This window comes from Stegostoma tigrinum, chromosome 1, assembly GCF_030684315.1.
Source record: "Stegostoma tigrinum isolate sSteTig4 chromosome 1, sSteTig4.hap1, whole genome shotgun sequence".
NCBI classification, from domain to species: Eukaryota; Metazoa; Chordata; class Chondrichthyes; order Orectolobiformes; family Stegostomatidae; genus Stegostoma; species Stegostoma tigrinum.
This window is the reverse complement of record NC_081354.1, coordinates 138,232,865-138,247,943: the sequence shown is the minus strand read 5'-3', so window position 1 is coordinate 138,247,943 and position 15,079 is coordinate 138,232,865. Positions and strand designations below refer to the sequence as shown.

General features: G+C 42.2%; 1 long non-coding RNA gene across 1 annotated transcript in view; it reads right to left on the bottom strand.

Annotated features, from left to right (window-relative positions):
- Positions 1-14,844, bottom strand: part of LOC125456743 (uncharacterized) — a 102,826-nt gene extending 87,982 nt beyond the window's left edge. The window contains exon 1 of the long non-coding RNA XR_009446217.1: positions 14,795-14,844. This is a non-coding gene — a long non-coding RNA (uncharacterized LOC125456743). The remainder of the gene's footprint in view (positions 1-14,794) is intronic.
- Between the last annotated feature and the right edge of the window lie 235 nt (positions 14,845-15,079).

Here is a 15,079-nt window from a genome sequence, read left to right as displayed (position 1 = left end):
TACAGCAAGATCTGGATAACAGCTATACTTGGTGAAAAATGGGAAGATCCAAGCAACCTGCATTCTACACAACAGCCAGAAAATGTCCATCTCCGTCGTGAGAAACTCTAATAATTTCCATTAATATTCAATGGAGCTACTCATGCTATATTGCTCAGTTTCAAATCCTGGGGATTACCAGTAACCAGGAACTAAACTGGACCTGTCATATAAATAATGTGCCTGATATAGCAGATCAAAGACTGGTAATTGTGTGGCAAGAAACTCATCTCCTGTCTGCCTAGTGCCCATTCAGCATTCACAAGGAACAAGTCAGTAGTGTACTACAATACTCCCCACTTGCCCGATCCAATAACACTCAAGAAACTTGACAGCGTCCTGGATAAAGCATGATTAGCTTCCCTTGTGTCTCTTTCAGCATTGACTCCCTTCACTCTCAGTGGCAGCCGTGTACATCATCAACAAAATGCACTACAATAACTCACAAAGACACCTTAGATGGCACCTTCTAAACCTGCGATCACTAACATCTAGAAGGAAAACAGCAGTGGTTATATGCGAATGCCATCATCAACTCATTCCCCTCCAAGCCACATACCAACCTGGCTTGCAACTATATAGCTGTTCTTTTACCGGCAGTGGATCAAAACCCTGGAACTCTCTTCCTAAGAGTACTGTGGACGTCTCGAAGTTCACCTCAAAGACTACAGAAGTTCAAGGAGAAAGATCATTATCACATTCTCAAAAGAAAAGGAGCTAGGTCTAAGCTAGAGATTGGCTGCCTTTCCCTCTGCATTAAGGCACTGTAGTATTGTAGCAAGGTTGGTCAGGCTGGCATCAGAGAATATGGCTTCACAGATTCGGGCTGTTAACCTGGTCCAATCAGGGAGCCCTGACTGACAGTTAAGAACAGGAATGTCAGACACTCTGAGAGATGGGTCTGAGGAAGCTGGACCAGTGTCAAGGACTCTCCACATGTAAATAAAGGGTGATTTGGTGATGGGAAACCAACCTCTGTGGGGTTATTTCAGAGACAATGAGAGAAGAGCATATTCCTGAAGAAACTTGGTCAAAACAGTCATCTTTGAGTTGGGGTAAGCATTTCTAGCATCATGTTGTTATTTGCGAAGCTTGACTTATTTGATCCTGCCATTGAAGACTGGGCCCAGGATGTGGGAAGAGACCTTTTTGGACCCAGAGAGACCAGACTACTGTAGAGAATGATATGTTATTATGGAGAGTAAGAGTGATTGTCCCAAGCAAAGGTTGCCACAAGATACTGGCTGAACTCTCCCAGTAGTTTCCAAAATGAGCATGTTGGTGAGAAGTTGTATCTGGTGGCCAAGATTGGATGCAGACATAATTGAAATAAACATATTGGTGTCCAGAGTGCCAATGAAGACAAAAATTACCACCAGCAGCTTCCCAACATTTGTGGGAATGGCCGGGTAAACATGGACTCAGTTATGTGTTGACTATGCAGGTCCTTTCATGAACTTAGTGTTCTTAGTCACTGTGGACGCCCACTCAAAGTAGCTGGATGTGCATAGCAATCATTTGTCAAACATGGGCACAATGATAGAAAAGCTGCATGTATCTTTTGCAATACACAGAAGTGTCGGTCACACATAATGGGCCATTGTTTACCAGCAGGGCATTTGAGTATTACCTAAAGTCAAATGGTATTTGACATTTAAGAACAGCACCATACTATCCATCATCCAATGGCTTGTCAGAAAGAGCAGTCCAAACTTTGAAGGCAGGCTTAAAGGAACAGCCTAAAGCTTCACTAGTTACCAAACAGTCCCACTTCTTATTTGATCATAGGACCACCCTTCATCCAATTACAAGGATAGCTCCAGCAGAGTTGGTAATGGGGAGAAGACTCCACACCAAGTTAGATCTGATCCTCCTGGACCTGGGGGAGGGTGAAGTGGCATCAGGAATGCCAGTGCTGGACTCAAGGCTCCACTAAGTGAGAGAAACAGTTCACTTCAAGGGGTGAGATTTAATGTAGGAGCCATGGGAATGGCCCTGCATGGGTAAGAGGCATGGTCGGCACAAGGTCAGGTCCAGGGACATATAAAATTTGGGTAGGTGCAACAGTCCTCAACAGGCACATGGGTCATATGAAAGCTGAGTGAGCAAAGCATGCCCAGTCCCAAAGTAGCGTTTCCCACTGTCTGGAAACTGTGGGTTCTCGCATCGGTCGAGTGTTGACGAGACCATGGCATCTGAGATGGACATGGCAGATTATAGATCATAGAATCCCTTCTGTGTGTAAACAGGCCCTTCGGCCCAACAAGTCTATACTGACCCTCAGAGCCTCCCACCCAGACTCATCCCCCTATAACCCACCTAATCTACACATCCCTGAATGTAGGTAACTTAGCATGGCCAATCCACCTAACCTGCACATCTTTGGAACTGTAGGAGGAAACCGTAGAACCTGGAGGAAACCCATGCGGACACGGGGAGAATGTGTAAACTCCATATAGACAGTCACCCAAGGGTGGAACTGAACCCAGGTCCCTGGTGCTGTGAGGCAGCAGTGCTAACCACTACGCCACTATGCCTCCCCCCGCCCCCCATCATGTCACTGCCTCAATGCCATTATCCACTGAAGAAGAGAATGAATTTGTTCCGAGACGTTTCGGGTGTAAGAGGCAAGCTACTGTGTGTTATACGCCACCCGTATCCCTGTCAGTGTTGGAGGAACCTGACCTGGTATTAAAAGGCTCCAGGAGGAGCTACAAAACAAAAAACGCCTATGTCCTTGGTCTCGGGGCAGGGGTGGGGCAGGAAGCAGAGGGATGTACTGATAGTAATGTGATCAGCCAGGTGATCTCATAGAATATGAGTTCCCTGATTGAGGCCGTTAAATTGGTCCAATCAGGGAGAGCTGGCTGACGCAAAAGGACAGGATTGTCAGAGGTCCTGCTCGCTCTGAGAGCTGCCTCTGAAGGAGCTGGATCAGTGTCAAGGACTCTCCATCTGTAAGCACAAGGTGGGCTGCTTACAGGATAATGGCTGCTGTGGCATTAATTTAGTCATTTCTTCTGACCCCGAGACTGCTGGCTGCCCTTGCTTGGAAAAGCTAACCGTGAGGAATAAATAAAGTGTTGTCTGATTTTGTACAATAACAAGTAATCTTATGTTTTGAGGCAAATACGTTGCCATTGCCAGTGGTGTGGATGAATAGTCCATGGAGACATTGTTCCTATGGATCATGGAGGCTGCTGTAGTTTTGTAGTTCAATCTAAGGAGAATGAAGATAACTGGTACAGCAGCGAGCCCAACTGAACTTGAGGCAGAGAACCCAGCTTGATAGGTCCTGTTTTTTGAATTGTCTAATTTTGGAAACATCAAGATTCCCAATTGGTGAGAAATTACTTGGAAAGCTAAGTTAATACGAGTTGTGAATTAATGGGGTGCAAACGTGTGTCTCTAGGCTTCTAACTTACTGAAATTCATCTGACCACTGAAGGATGAAGAAGTTAATTGAAACCATTTAGCTTGATGGCACAAATTTGAAGCTTGGAGATTTTGCCTGTTCAAATCATCATGCTCACCATTACCTCACAACGCAGGAGGGAAAATTACACTCCCTGTGTATTAATGTGGGAAAATCACATGTGGGTCAACTGTTTATACAGTGAGAAGAAATCTCACAGAAAAACAAATCTTTTGATTGCGTGAACTCCTGGTAAAGGATCCCTGTGGGAAGATACATTCCACTGCCTAAACTGCTGAATTGATTAAATTGTGGCATTATTTCTTCTTTATAATTATCAGTGCTTTATTGGAATATTGAATTTTTTTACTGTGATCTTAAACATAGCTTCTGTTTAACATTGCTTTATTTCAACTTTAGCCCTGTTGGTTTTCCAACCAAAGTGCTGTTGCCAATTACAATTTCGCAACAATAACTAAAATATTTGCGGATGAGAATCCCCTGAGTCTCCATCTTGTACACAAAAATCTGGAGGCGGGTTAAGGGTTTCTACTGTGTTGTTCCACTGAATGGTTTTAGTCCAGTTGAAAAATCACTTCCCTTCTGAATCTAAGGCCACGCAACTGTGATAAGATGAACTATCTCAATGCATGATGCCCTTTATTGGCTCCGAACACTGAAGCACACCTTTCACTTATTCTCTTTGTTGGTTGACAACTCCATTGTATTGGCTCCTAGATAGAAATCTGCTTTGTTGCTGTTTTCCCAATGGAAAAGTTGGGCTGTGCTGACTGTCTGGAATGAACTTTATGACTAATCTTTATGACTAATTGCCTTGTTTGAAATTTGCTCTTGATCTCATGTTTTTGATGATACTCAACAGCTGATGCCTTAGATTTTTGTTCCCATTTCAGCTGGTTCTTTGGGTCAGTGTTCACCATATTATAAAACGTCACTGGTCCTGTGAATATCACAGCACCAATCCTGAAAACCCACCCTCCTGAATTAGTCATGCATCTACTAAGCTATTTCAGTAGAGCTAAAACATCAGCGTCTACTTGGTGATGATAGAAACTGTCCAGATATATCCCTTCCACAAAAAGCCAGGACAGTAGAGCCACTCCGCCCACATACCATCCTGTAAGTCCACTCGCAAACATCAGCAAAATGATGGAAGGGGGTCGCTGATGGTGATAATGAGTAGCACTTGCTCAGAAATAACCTGCTTATAGATACTTTGCCTGGCCCATTCAGCTCCTGACCTTATCACAGCCTTGGCCCAAATGTGAACAAAAGAACTGAACTCAGAGTGCTGGAATTTTAAAAAAAAGGAAGTCCTTGTTACAATTGTGCAGGGTGTTAGTGAGACTGTGCCTGGAGTACCGTGTGAAGTTTATTCCTTTGTATTTAAAGAAGGATATCACAGCATTAGAGTTAGTTGAAAGAAGATTCGTTAGAGTCATTCGAAATGAACTATCAAAAACTGCTAAACAGATCAAGTCTTTATTCAGTCAAGATTAGAAGAATGAGGAGTGATCTTAGAGAAACATGCAAGGGGGTTTAATAGAGTTGGTGTTGAGAAGATATTTTCATTACTGGTAGATTCCCCAATGAGGGGATATAGTTAAAAAAATAAGGGGACACTCATTCAAAACTGAGATGAGAAGGAACTTTATTTCTGGAGAGTAGTGAATGCTTGGAATCCTGTAATCCAGAAGGTTGTGGAGGTAAGATCACTGAAAATAGTTAAAGAGATTTTTGAAATAGCAGAGTTGATGTTACACTGGGCTAGCACAAAAGGGACATTGAAGCTCGGGGCAGATCAGCCATGAATTTGTTAAACATCAGGGTAGACTTAAAAATCTGAATAGCATACATCTGCTTCTACTTCTTATGTTCAAGTTGTGATGTGAGAATGATTGCCCCGAACAACAAAGCATTTCACTCAATATGACATCAAGGAGACCAGCACAACTGAAGTTAATGGGAATCAGGGGAAACACACTGCTGGTTGGAATCATGCCTAGTACAATGGATGTTGGTTGGTTAAAGGTCTAATCATCTCAGCTCCAGGACATCGCTGCAGGAGTTCCTCAACATTATGTCCTAAGCAACAGCTCAGTTGCTTAACAATGATTTTTTTTCTTCCACTGTAATGTCAGAATTTTGTTTGATTATTGCACAAAGTCCAGCACAATTTTTGACAGCTCAGTCACTGAAGTAGTCTGTGCCCATAAGCCAGAAAACAACCCTTTTGGAATTGTTCATGAGCTGCCTAGATTCATACCACCAGGATTGCCCTCCAGAGCCAATTGGCTCCATTGCCAGCTTAGTCAAAGTTATCAATCCAGGGAGTATACAGAAATTATAGCAGGAGGAAGAAAAACAAAATAAAACTGACCGAGGGTACTTTGGTGACATAGATGAAAATGCTCTGTTCATGATTTCTTTCGTTTGTTTTGTCTCTACATCTCTGTCAGGATGATGTCTCATGTCCACATTAGATATACCACGGATCAATGTTTGTGATGACAGTATGCTGTAGAATTTGAAAGCAAGCTGACCGAGGTACAATAAGATTTTCTGATACCACTGCCTCTTGTCTTACAACAACCCAATTCTTTCGCGGCCTTTGTGTCCAAACATCTTTGTGTAAATGAGGTGGTCATTTGATGTCTAGGGGACGGAAGTACACAGGAAGCAAGATGAAGGTGGGCAGTACACGAGGATGGTCAGGGATTGGGGACCCCGCGCGTCTGTGTCTTGTGCAGTGCATAGCTTTGTATGCGATGCCAAGTCCTTTTAAAAGGCTTCATTTGATGGGAATCTTTGCCGTTACGAAGTATTTTAGAGAAACAGGTGCTGAGATAGCAGCCAAATGTTGTTGTTTTCAAAAGCAGAGGTATAGTTTCTGATTTTATTCGAAAAAAAAGGCAAAGGATATTGAGCTTGCTTAAATTTAACTGAGACTGCAAACTGCTGAAAGCTTTTCTTTGTTCACTTAGCTTTAAATGCAGCTTATTCTAATAAAAATGATTGAAGACTGAAGATGCCATGACTTCTGTAACTATTAGATGTGAAGGAAACCGATCTTTGCAAATGTGCATCATTGGAGCCACAATTTCACTGCCAATGATTTCAGGAGAGATAGTGTTATTTGGTGTCAGACAGGCAACAAAATAATCCCACCGTTCAGAATTTATCAGGCAAAATGTTGATTGCTCTAGGATTTTCATGGGTTGCATTGAACATTTATAGTTTTAGTGAGGAACATTTTGTTCTGTCACATTTTTGTTTAAATGTCATCCAGTCCAGGAAGGTTTGCATCTATTTAAAACCTGTTTGTGTCTCAAAAACAAAAAAAGTACTCAATGCTGTAACTGAAGCACTTTTATGTCGATACTTACAAGTCCAAGGGGCAATTCAGACCGGCCTAGAGGTGGGTGTTGGAGAGGATGATTATATGTAAGATAATTTAAGGGAAATGTAACAATGACTGAATAAATATGTAGAATGTTTGAGGACTTTAATGGTATATGGGAACACAAGTGTGTCATTGTACTCTTTGAACTTGTTTCATCATTCAATAAGATTATTGCTGATCTGTTTCTTATGTCCTTTTACTCACCTTTGTGCGACTACCCTGTTAGCCCTCCACAAAATGAACTATGGCTTTAGAAATTTAAATTGACCCATAATCCAAAAACTTTTGGAACAGATGAAAATATTCCATTGTCTGAAAGGACTTCCTGATTTTACTCCTGAATGGCCTAGTTGGAGTTCATCGGAAGGGGAATTGATCCAAAACATTAACTCCATTTCTCCTTGCAAAAATGTTGCCAGATCAGCTGGGTATTCCAGCGTTTACTGTTTAAGTTATTAGCGATACAATTCCTGTGTCGTTCTGTAAAATTATCACCAAGGAATCTTACACCATCTGCGAGGCTAGATGGGAACATTAGATTCAAGTCTCATCTGAAAGGCAGCTCTTCTAGCAGTTGAGGAGTCCAGTAATACTGCACTGGTGTGCAAGCATTGATGTTAATCCTTGCTGTGGGGTTTGAGCTCACAGCCTCCCAACTCACAGGTGAGAATCCTTTTACTGAACCATTGCAAACACTAAATCAGTACTTTGTTTTCTCCAGAAAGGTGGAACCACCAGAGGGTGTTATAGAACAGCTAAAAAAAGGATGTATACTGAGTATTAAACCATATGTGCAGGAACTAGGGTCAGCTTCCAAGAATGTGCTGCAACTGGAGGTATCCGCTATTCACTGATGATAAGTGATTTCACAGTACTGCAACCCAATCTGAATCTTGTGGCAGCTCTTAGGTTATCTTCAACTGTTACCCCACAACAGAGGCCCCAAGAACATTCTAGATACTTCCATTTGTCTCATGGGTGTATGGAACGTGGATATTGCTGAAAAGAGAGACTATTATGGAATCTTTTTCTCTTGTACTCATCAGGACAAACGCAAGAACGTCAAATTCAAAACAACCATAACCTTTTATATTACAGGAAGATTGCTTTGCAAGTTGACTTTGTTTGCCTGAGGTGTTACCATGGAGAAAGAAATGGAGAATTACAGATGCTGCAAGAGCCTGTGTAATTCAAAATGGTGAAATGCTTGAACATATTCCTTTTGTTTGCACAGTCTGGGTCCCTGTGTTTGAGTGTATATGCTTCTAGCAAATGAAATGAGCCATGTTGTGAGATTGATTGACTATCCTAAATTGGTTGTTGGTGTCGCAATTAGCACACTCGGAGTTGAGTCCACTCATGCAATACAACTGTGGTTCAAGAGGTATCCTGCCTTATAGTTGATAGTTGAACATGCATATTGACCAGGAGAACTGGAGCCCCATTGGGCCATCCTGTTTGTCCATGGAGGAGGAGAATTTTTTTAAAAGAATCTCACATCCTTGACGCGTTTTCAACCTGCCACCTTTTATGTTATAGGAGATCTGAGTTGGACTATCCACCTTTCTTATGGTGCTGCTACAACTGGATGCCCAAAGATTATACAAAAAGCAAAATTGGAGGATTAAAACACCACTTTCTTCTTCATTGATTTGGCATCCTTTGGTTTGCTCCATACTGTTACATCAGCTGCGTGAGTACCAGGATATCCTTGAATAGAGTTTTATAGATTTACCTGATGTAATGGATACTATCATTTATTTCCCTCTGCAGATCCCCAGATATGGTGAATGGGAAAAGTTTCCCTTATATCTATTCATCTTTCTGTCTAATGGTCACATGCTTCCTTTCCACCTGTGAGTCAATGTATTATTACTGCAGGAGGAAACATAAATTGTAGTATAATGGTATAAATGCCGAGCTGATCTCTAGGTTCTGCCATCGGTGAATCAGCTCATTTCCTCAACAGATTAAATAAACTGAAGCTATTCCATGAGAGGAATAATTGGCTTTTTCATATTCAGAGCTTTCATTTAATTGTAAAGATTTATTGTCTTGAATTGCTTAAATTTGCCTGAGTTCAACAAATGGCAATGTGATTTCAGACTGAAAGCAGAAGAATAGCCACAAGAAACTGCATAGCGGTAGAGAGAGAAAAGTTAAATTGTTGTGATAACATGCCACAGAATTATTATTGTTTCTCAGGGGAACTGAATTTGTAATAAGCCATGACCTCCTTTTATTTAAGAAACAAGGCATAAATGTTGGTACATTGCCAAGTTATAGCTTTATTTTCACCGCAAAAACAAACTTCACAGCGTAAGAAAATCCACTTTATGTTCAAAAGTTTCTCATTGTTCATGTAATTTTGGCTTTTCTCCCTTCTCCAAGTAAATTGAAAATTAACTTACTGGCATGGGGAACCCATGCTAGGCTATTCCAGTATAGGACCTTTATCTGTCTTCCAGCAGTGTTATTGAAGAGTTTAGTGATATGTAGTAAATATAATGTGCTTATGGTTTGTTTCAATTGAAGATCAGTGTAATTTAGTTATTACTGGATCTGTACAATAGCTAGACTGAGAACTGATAGTCTGCTACAAGGTGTCTGCATGCTCCACATTTGCAGCCTTGCTCAGAACTGATGAAACAAGCACTTGGTAACAATATATAAAAACAAGGATTACGTTCTAACTCCTAATAGTGCCCGCACATAAAGTATTGCTGTAATGTGTACAGTTACCATATTTCCTCCAAGCATGCATGTGTTTGTAGGGTAACATTGACTCACGATTTACCACCACATTTTTAAAGTGCACTGTTAAGTATAATATGAGTATGTATAATGAAACAGGAAGTATTTCGAAACAATCTTTTAGAGTGGTTAATGTTTGATGGTGAATTTGTGACTTTGTGGAACATTAATTTAAAAATGCAACCAAGGCACAGAGGCTGAATTAAATGACTGTTTCAGTTAGTAAGAACTTGGAAAAAGTTTAACGTAAAATAGTAAATGAGTTATGTTCTGAGTTACAGGAGAACAGTGAGTTTTATATGGGAAAATTCCCCTGCGGACTAGAGTATGAGATCATCTTAGATCATAAGACCATACGAAACAGGAACAGATGTAGGCAGTTTGGATTCTCGAGCCTGTTCCTCCATTCAACAGCATTGTGTGGCTGATTTGACATTCCTCCCATTCATTTTTCTGCCTTTTTCCTGTAACTCTTGATTTTGCTTACTGATCCAGAATCTATCTATCTCAGCCTTAAATATACACAAGGAGTCGCCCACCCTATCTCCGCTACAACTCTCTGTGGCAATCAGTTCCAAAGCCTCTGAACCCACTGAGGGAAGAAATTCCTCCTCATCTCCATCATAAAACAGTGCCCCCTTATTTTGAGACTATGGTCTCTGGCCTTAGACTTTCTCATCAGGGAAAACATCCTCTCAACATTTACCCTGTTAAACCCCATAAAAATCCTATATGTTTCAATGAGGTCACCTCTCGTTCTTCTAAACTCCAGTGAGTACGGTCCCAAGCGGTTTAGCTTTTGCTCATAAGACAATACCTCTATACCAGGGATCATCCGAGGGCACCTTCTCTGAACTGCCTCCGATGAAACGATATCTCTCTTTTAAATAAGGGAATAAAAACTGTTCACAGTACTTCAGATGTGATCTCACCAGGACCTTGCACAGTTCAGTAAGAGATAATCAGAACTGCAGATGCTGGAGAATCCGAGATAACAAAGTGTGGGGCTGGATGAACACAGCAGGCCAAGCAGCATCTCAGGAGCACAAAAGCTGATGTTTCGGGCCAAGACAGCTCCACACTCCCCTCTAGCCCCACCATACCTGGCACTTTCCCCTGCAACCACAGGAAGTGCTACACTTGTCCCCACACCTCCTCCCTTCACCCCCAAGATGACTTTCCACATCAAGCAGATGTTCACCTGCACGTCTGCCAATGTGATATACTGCATCCGCTGTACACGGTGTGGCTTCATCTACATTGGGGAAACCAAGCGGAGGCTTGGGGACTGCTTTGCAGAACACCTATGTTTGGTTCGCAGTAAACAGCTGCACCTCCCATTCACGAACCATTTCAACTCCCCCTCCCATTCCTTAGACGACATGTCCATCCTGGACCTCCTGCAGTGCCAAAATGATGCCACCCGAGGGTTGCAGGAACAGCAATTCATATTCCACTTGGGAACCCTGCAGCCCAATGATATCAAAGTGGATTTCACCAGCTTCAAAATCTCCCCTCCCCCCACTGCATCCCAAACCAGCCCAGCTCGTCCCCGCCTCCCTAACCTGTTCTTCCTCTCACCTAACCCCTCCTCCCACCTCAAGCCACACCTCCATTTCCGACCTACTAACCTCATCCTGCCCCTTGACCTGTCCGTCCTCCCTGGACTGACCTATCCCCTCCCTATGTCCCCACCCATACTCTCCTCTCCACCTATCTTCTCCTCTATCCATTTTCAATCTGCCTCCCCCTCTCTCCCTATTTATTTCAGAATCCCCTCCCCATCCCCCTTTTCTGATGAAGGGTCTAGGCCCGAAACGTCAGCTTTTGTGCTCCTAAGATGCTGCTTGGCCTGCTGTGTTCACCCAACCCCACACTTTGTTTTCTACAGTTCAATAAGACTTCCCTCCTCATACTCCAGTCCCCTTCAAATAAAGGCCAACGTTCCATTAGTCTTCCTGAATACCCACTTCAATTGTGTGCTAGCTTTCTGTTCTGTGTACAAGTGCTCCAAGATCCTTTGTGTTGTAGCTTTCTGCAGTTTTTTCTCCATTTTATTCATAATCTGTCCTTTTGTTCGTTCTTCCAAAATGAAGAACATGACATTTTCCCACACTATACTCCATTTGCCAACTTTTTGCCCACATACTTAATCTATCAATATCAATCTGTAAATTGTTGGTACCTCTCTTGCAACTTGCTTTTCCACTTATTTTTGTACCATCTATAAACTTGGCTGAAACATAGTCGCTTCCTTCCTCTGAGTTATTAACATCTGTTGTTAACATTTGAAGTTGCAGCATTGATGCCTGTGGAACCTCAGAGTGGGTCTTTATTCTTACTTGTGTTTCGTGACCATTCGTCAATTCTGTATCCATGCCAACAGACTAGCTCCAATACTGTGGACTGTTATCTTATGACAACCTTTATGAGGTACCTTGTCGAATACTTTCTGGATGTTCAAATACAACACATCTACTGGTTCCCCTCTATTCAGCCTGGATGAGATTTCCTCAAAAAACTCTAATAAATTAGTTCCTTTATTCATTCATTGGATGAGGGTGTCGTGGCCAGGCAGCATTTATTGTCCAGACAGCTGTTGAAGAGTCAACCACATTGCTGTGGGTCTAGAGTCACTTGTAGGCTAAACCAGGCAGGAATGGCAGTTTCCTTTCCTAAAGGACATTCGCGAACCAGATGGGTTTGTTCTGACAATCGACAATGGATTCACAGTCAATGTTAGATTCTTAATTCTAGATATTTTATTGAATTCAAATTTCACCATCTGCTGTGGTGGGATTCAAACCCGGATCCCCGTTACCTGGGTCTCTGGATTAACAGTCCAGTGATCATTAATTAAGCTTAGTTTCATGTATCTTCTTGTGCAACCATATATTAAGACCTCAGATCAATATGTATGATGAATTATGTACAGCCAATGGAGCAAACTTTAGTCTCCCCTACCTAGTGGAAAGCTAATGGTGGGCAATTAAAATGCACAGGTCTGAGGAAGGGTGACTGGACCTGACACATTAACTCTGTTTTTTCCTTCACAGATGCTACCAGACCTGCTGAGCTTTTCCAGCAACTTTGTTTTTGAGCCTTCTAGCAGTAGTTGGGATATGGGGAAGTAAATAAATCAGGGGATAGAAAACACATAAGAAAGGCACTATTACAGTAATCATGGGTGATCTTCAAAATGCAGGAAGATTGGGAAAATCACATTGTTAGTAAATCCCAAGCAAAGGAGATCGATCATGGAATCTCTACAAATTGAATTTTTGGAACAGCGTGTGGCAAAGCCCACTGGGAAACGGGCAAATCTGAATTTGATGATGTGAAATGAGTGTGTATTATTCTGCTGGATAATGAGGCTAGAGAATTAGTAATGGGGAGCAAAGAAATAGCGAAGGAACTAAGAAAATACTTTGCATCAGTCTTCACGGTGCAAGATACCAGTAGCGTACCACAACTTCAAGAGAGTTGGGGCAGTGGTCAATGTATGGGGTCATCACGAAGGAGAAGGTATTGGGGAAGCTGACTGGTCTGAAGGTGGATAAATCACCCAGACCTGGATGGACCACACCTCAGAGCTCTGAAGGAGACAGATGAGGAAATTGTGGAGGTATTGGCGGTGGTCTTTCAGGTATCATTGGAGTCAGGGAGGATCCGAGAGGAATTGAATTGAATTATTTATTGTCACGTGTATTCAATGTAAAAATGCAGTGTAAAGTGTGTACGTTCACTGTAAATTCATGGCATTGTTCATATTATTTAGAATTAGATGAGAAAAATATAACTTAACGAGCAAGAGGGTAACTAGAGAAAGGGTTGGCCCACGCAAGAACAAAGGAGGGAAGTTATGCAAGGATGCAGAGAAAATGAGTGAGATTCTTATTGAGTACTTTGCTTCGATATTTATCGAGGGGAGGGACATGACAGATGTTGAGGTTAGGGAATGATATTTAATTACTCTAGGTCAAGTCAGAATAAGGAGGGGGGAAGTATTGGATATTCTGAAAGGCATTAGGGTGGACAAGACCCCAGGTCAGGATGGAATTTATCCCAGGTTATTGAGGGAAGTGAGAGAGGAAATAGCTGGGGCCTTAACAGATATCTGTCTAGCATCCTTGAGCACGGGTGAGGTCCTGGAGGACTGGAGAATTGCAAATGTTGTCCTGTTGTTTAAGAAGGGTAGCAAGGATAATCCAGGCAATTATAGACCAATGAGCCTGGCATCAGTGGTGGGGAAGCTGCTGGAGAAGATACTAAGGGATAGTATCTATTTCCATTTGGAAGAAAATGGGCTTATTAATGTTAGGCAGCATGGTTTTGTGCAGGGAAGGTCATGTCTCACCAACTTGGCAGAATTCTTTGAGGAGGTGACAAGGCTGATATATGAAGGAAGGACAGTGGATGTCATGTACATGGACTTCAGTAAGGCATTTGATAGGGTTCCCTATGGTAGGCTGATGGAGAAAGCGAAGTTGCATGGGTGGCACTCTGTCGGATGACATCTGACAGAGTGCCACCCACGAACAGCTGTACTTCCTGCATGAATGCCTAAGGAAACAGGTACTGCCTAAATGTCTCAATTACAAACCTCCCCTTAACACCCCGCTAGCCAAAAGAATAGCTGAGCAAAACGGCCGCAGAATGCTTAGAGAAATGATCAATGATGCCCACAACAGACTCCGTAAATAAAACCTGGAAATTTCGCGCCAAAAAACTTTACTCACTAACGCGACAGACCATGAATGGACAGACACAGCACAACGAGCCATAGACATCAGACAGCGGCAAACACAGAAAACGAGAAAACTTGACCTGCAGGAAAAAACTAGACAAACTCACACAAAATAACAACACAGACAGCACAGAAGCATGGATAAAAAACTTATCTGACTGATCATTAACAGACACTGAAAAAGCCGTCTTAGTAGGAGGATTAAATTACAACTTCCGCGATGCGGAGAAGAAAGATTTCTTAGCAGCGTTAGAAGCAACACTGAAAGACAACAAACTCACAGAAGAAACCCAGCAAATCATCAGACAGACAGTCGCACCAACACTAAGCAGGAAAAAGGAAGAAAACACACTCAATAAACAAGAAAGGAAAGCCCTAAAAAGACTCAAAAAAGATAAAAACATCGTTATCCTACCTGCAGACAAAGGACGCTTGACAGTCATTTTAAATCGAGCAGACTACATTGAGAAAGCGAATGCATTGCTTGCAGATACCGACACCTACCAACAGGTGACGATGGACCCGACCCCCCCCCCCCCCCCTCAACTGGAGAACCGAATCACAGCCTTACTCAAAAAACTTCAAAAATCTGGAGAATTAAACAAGAGAGACTTCCAAAAAATGAAACCAGATGGATCGAACACACCACGCTTCTACGGACTACCAAAAATTCACAAACCAGGAGCCCCTCTCAGACCCA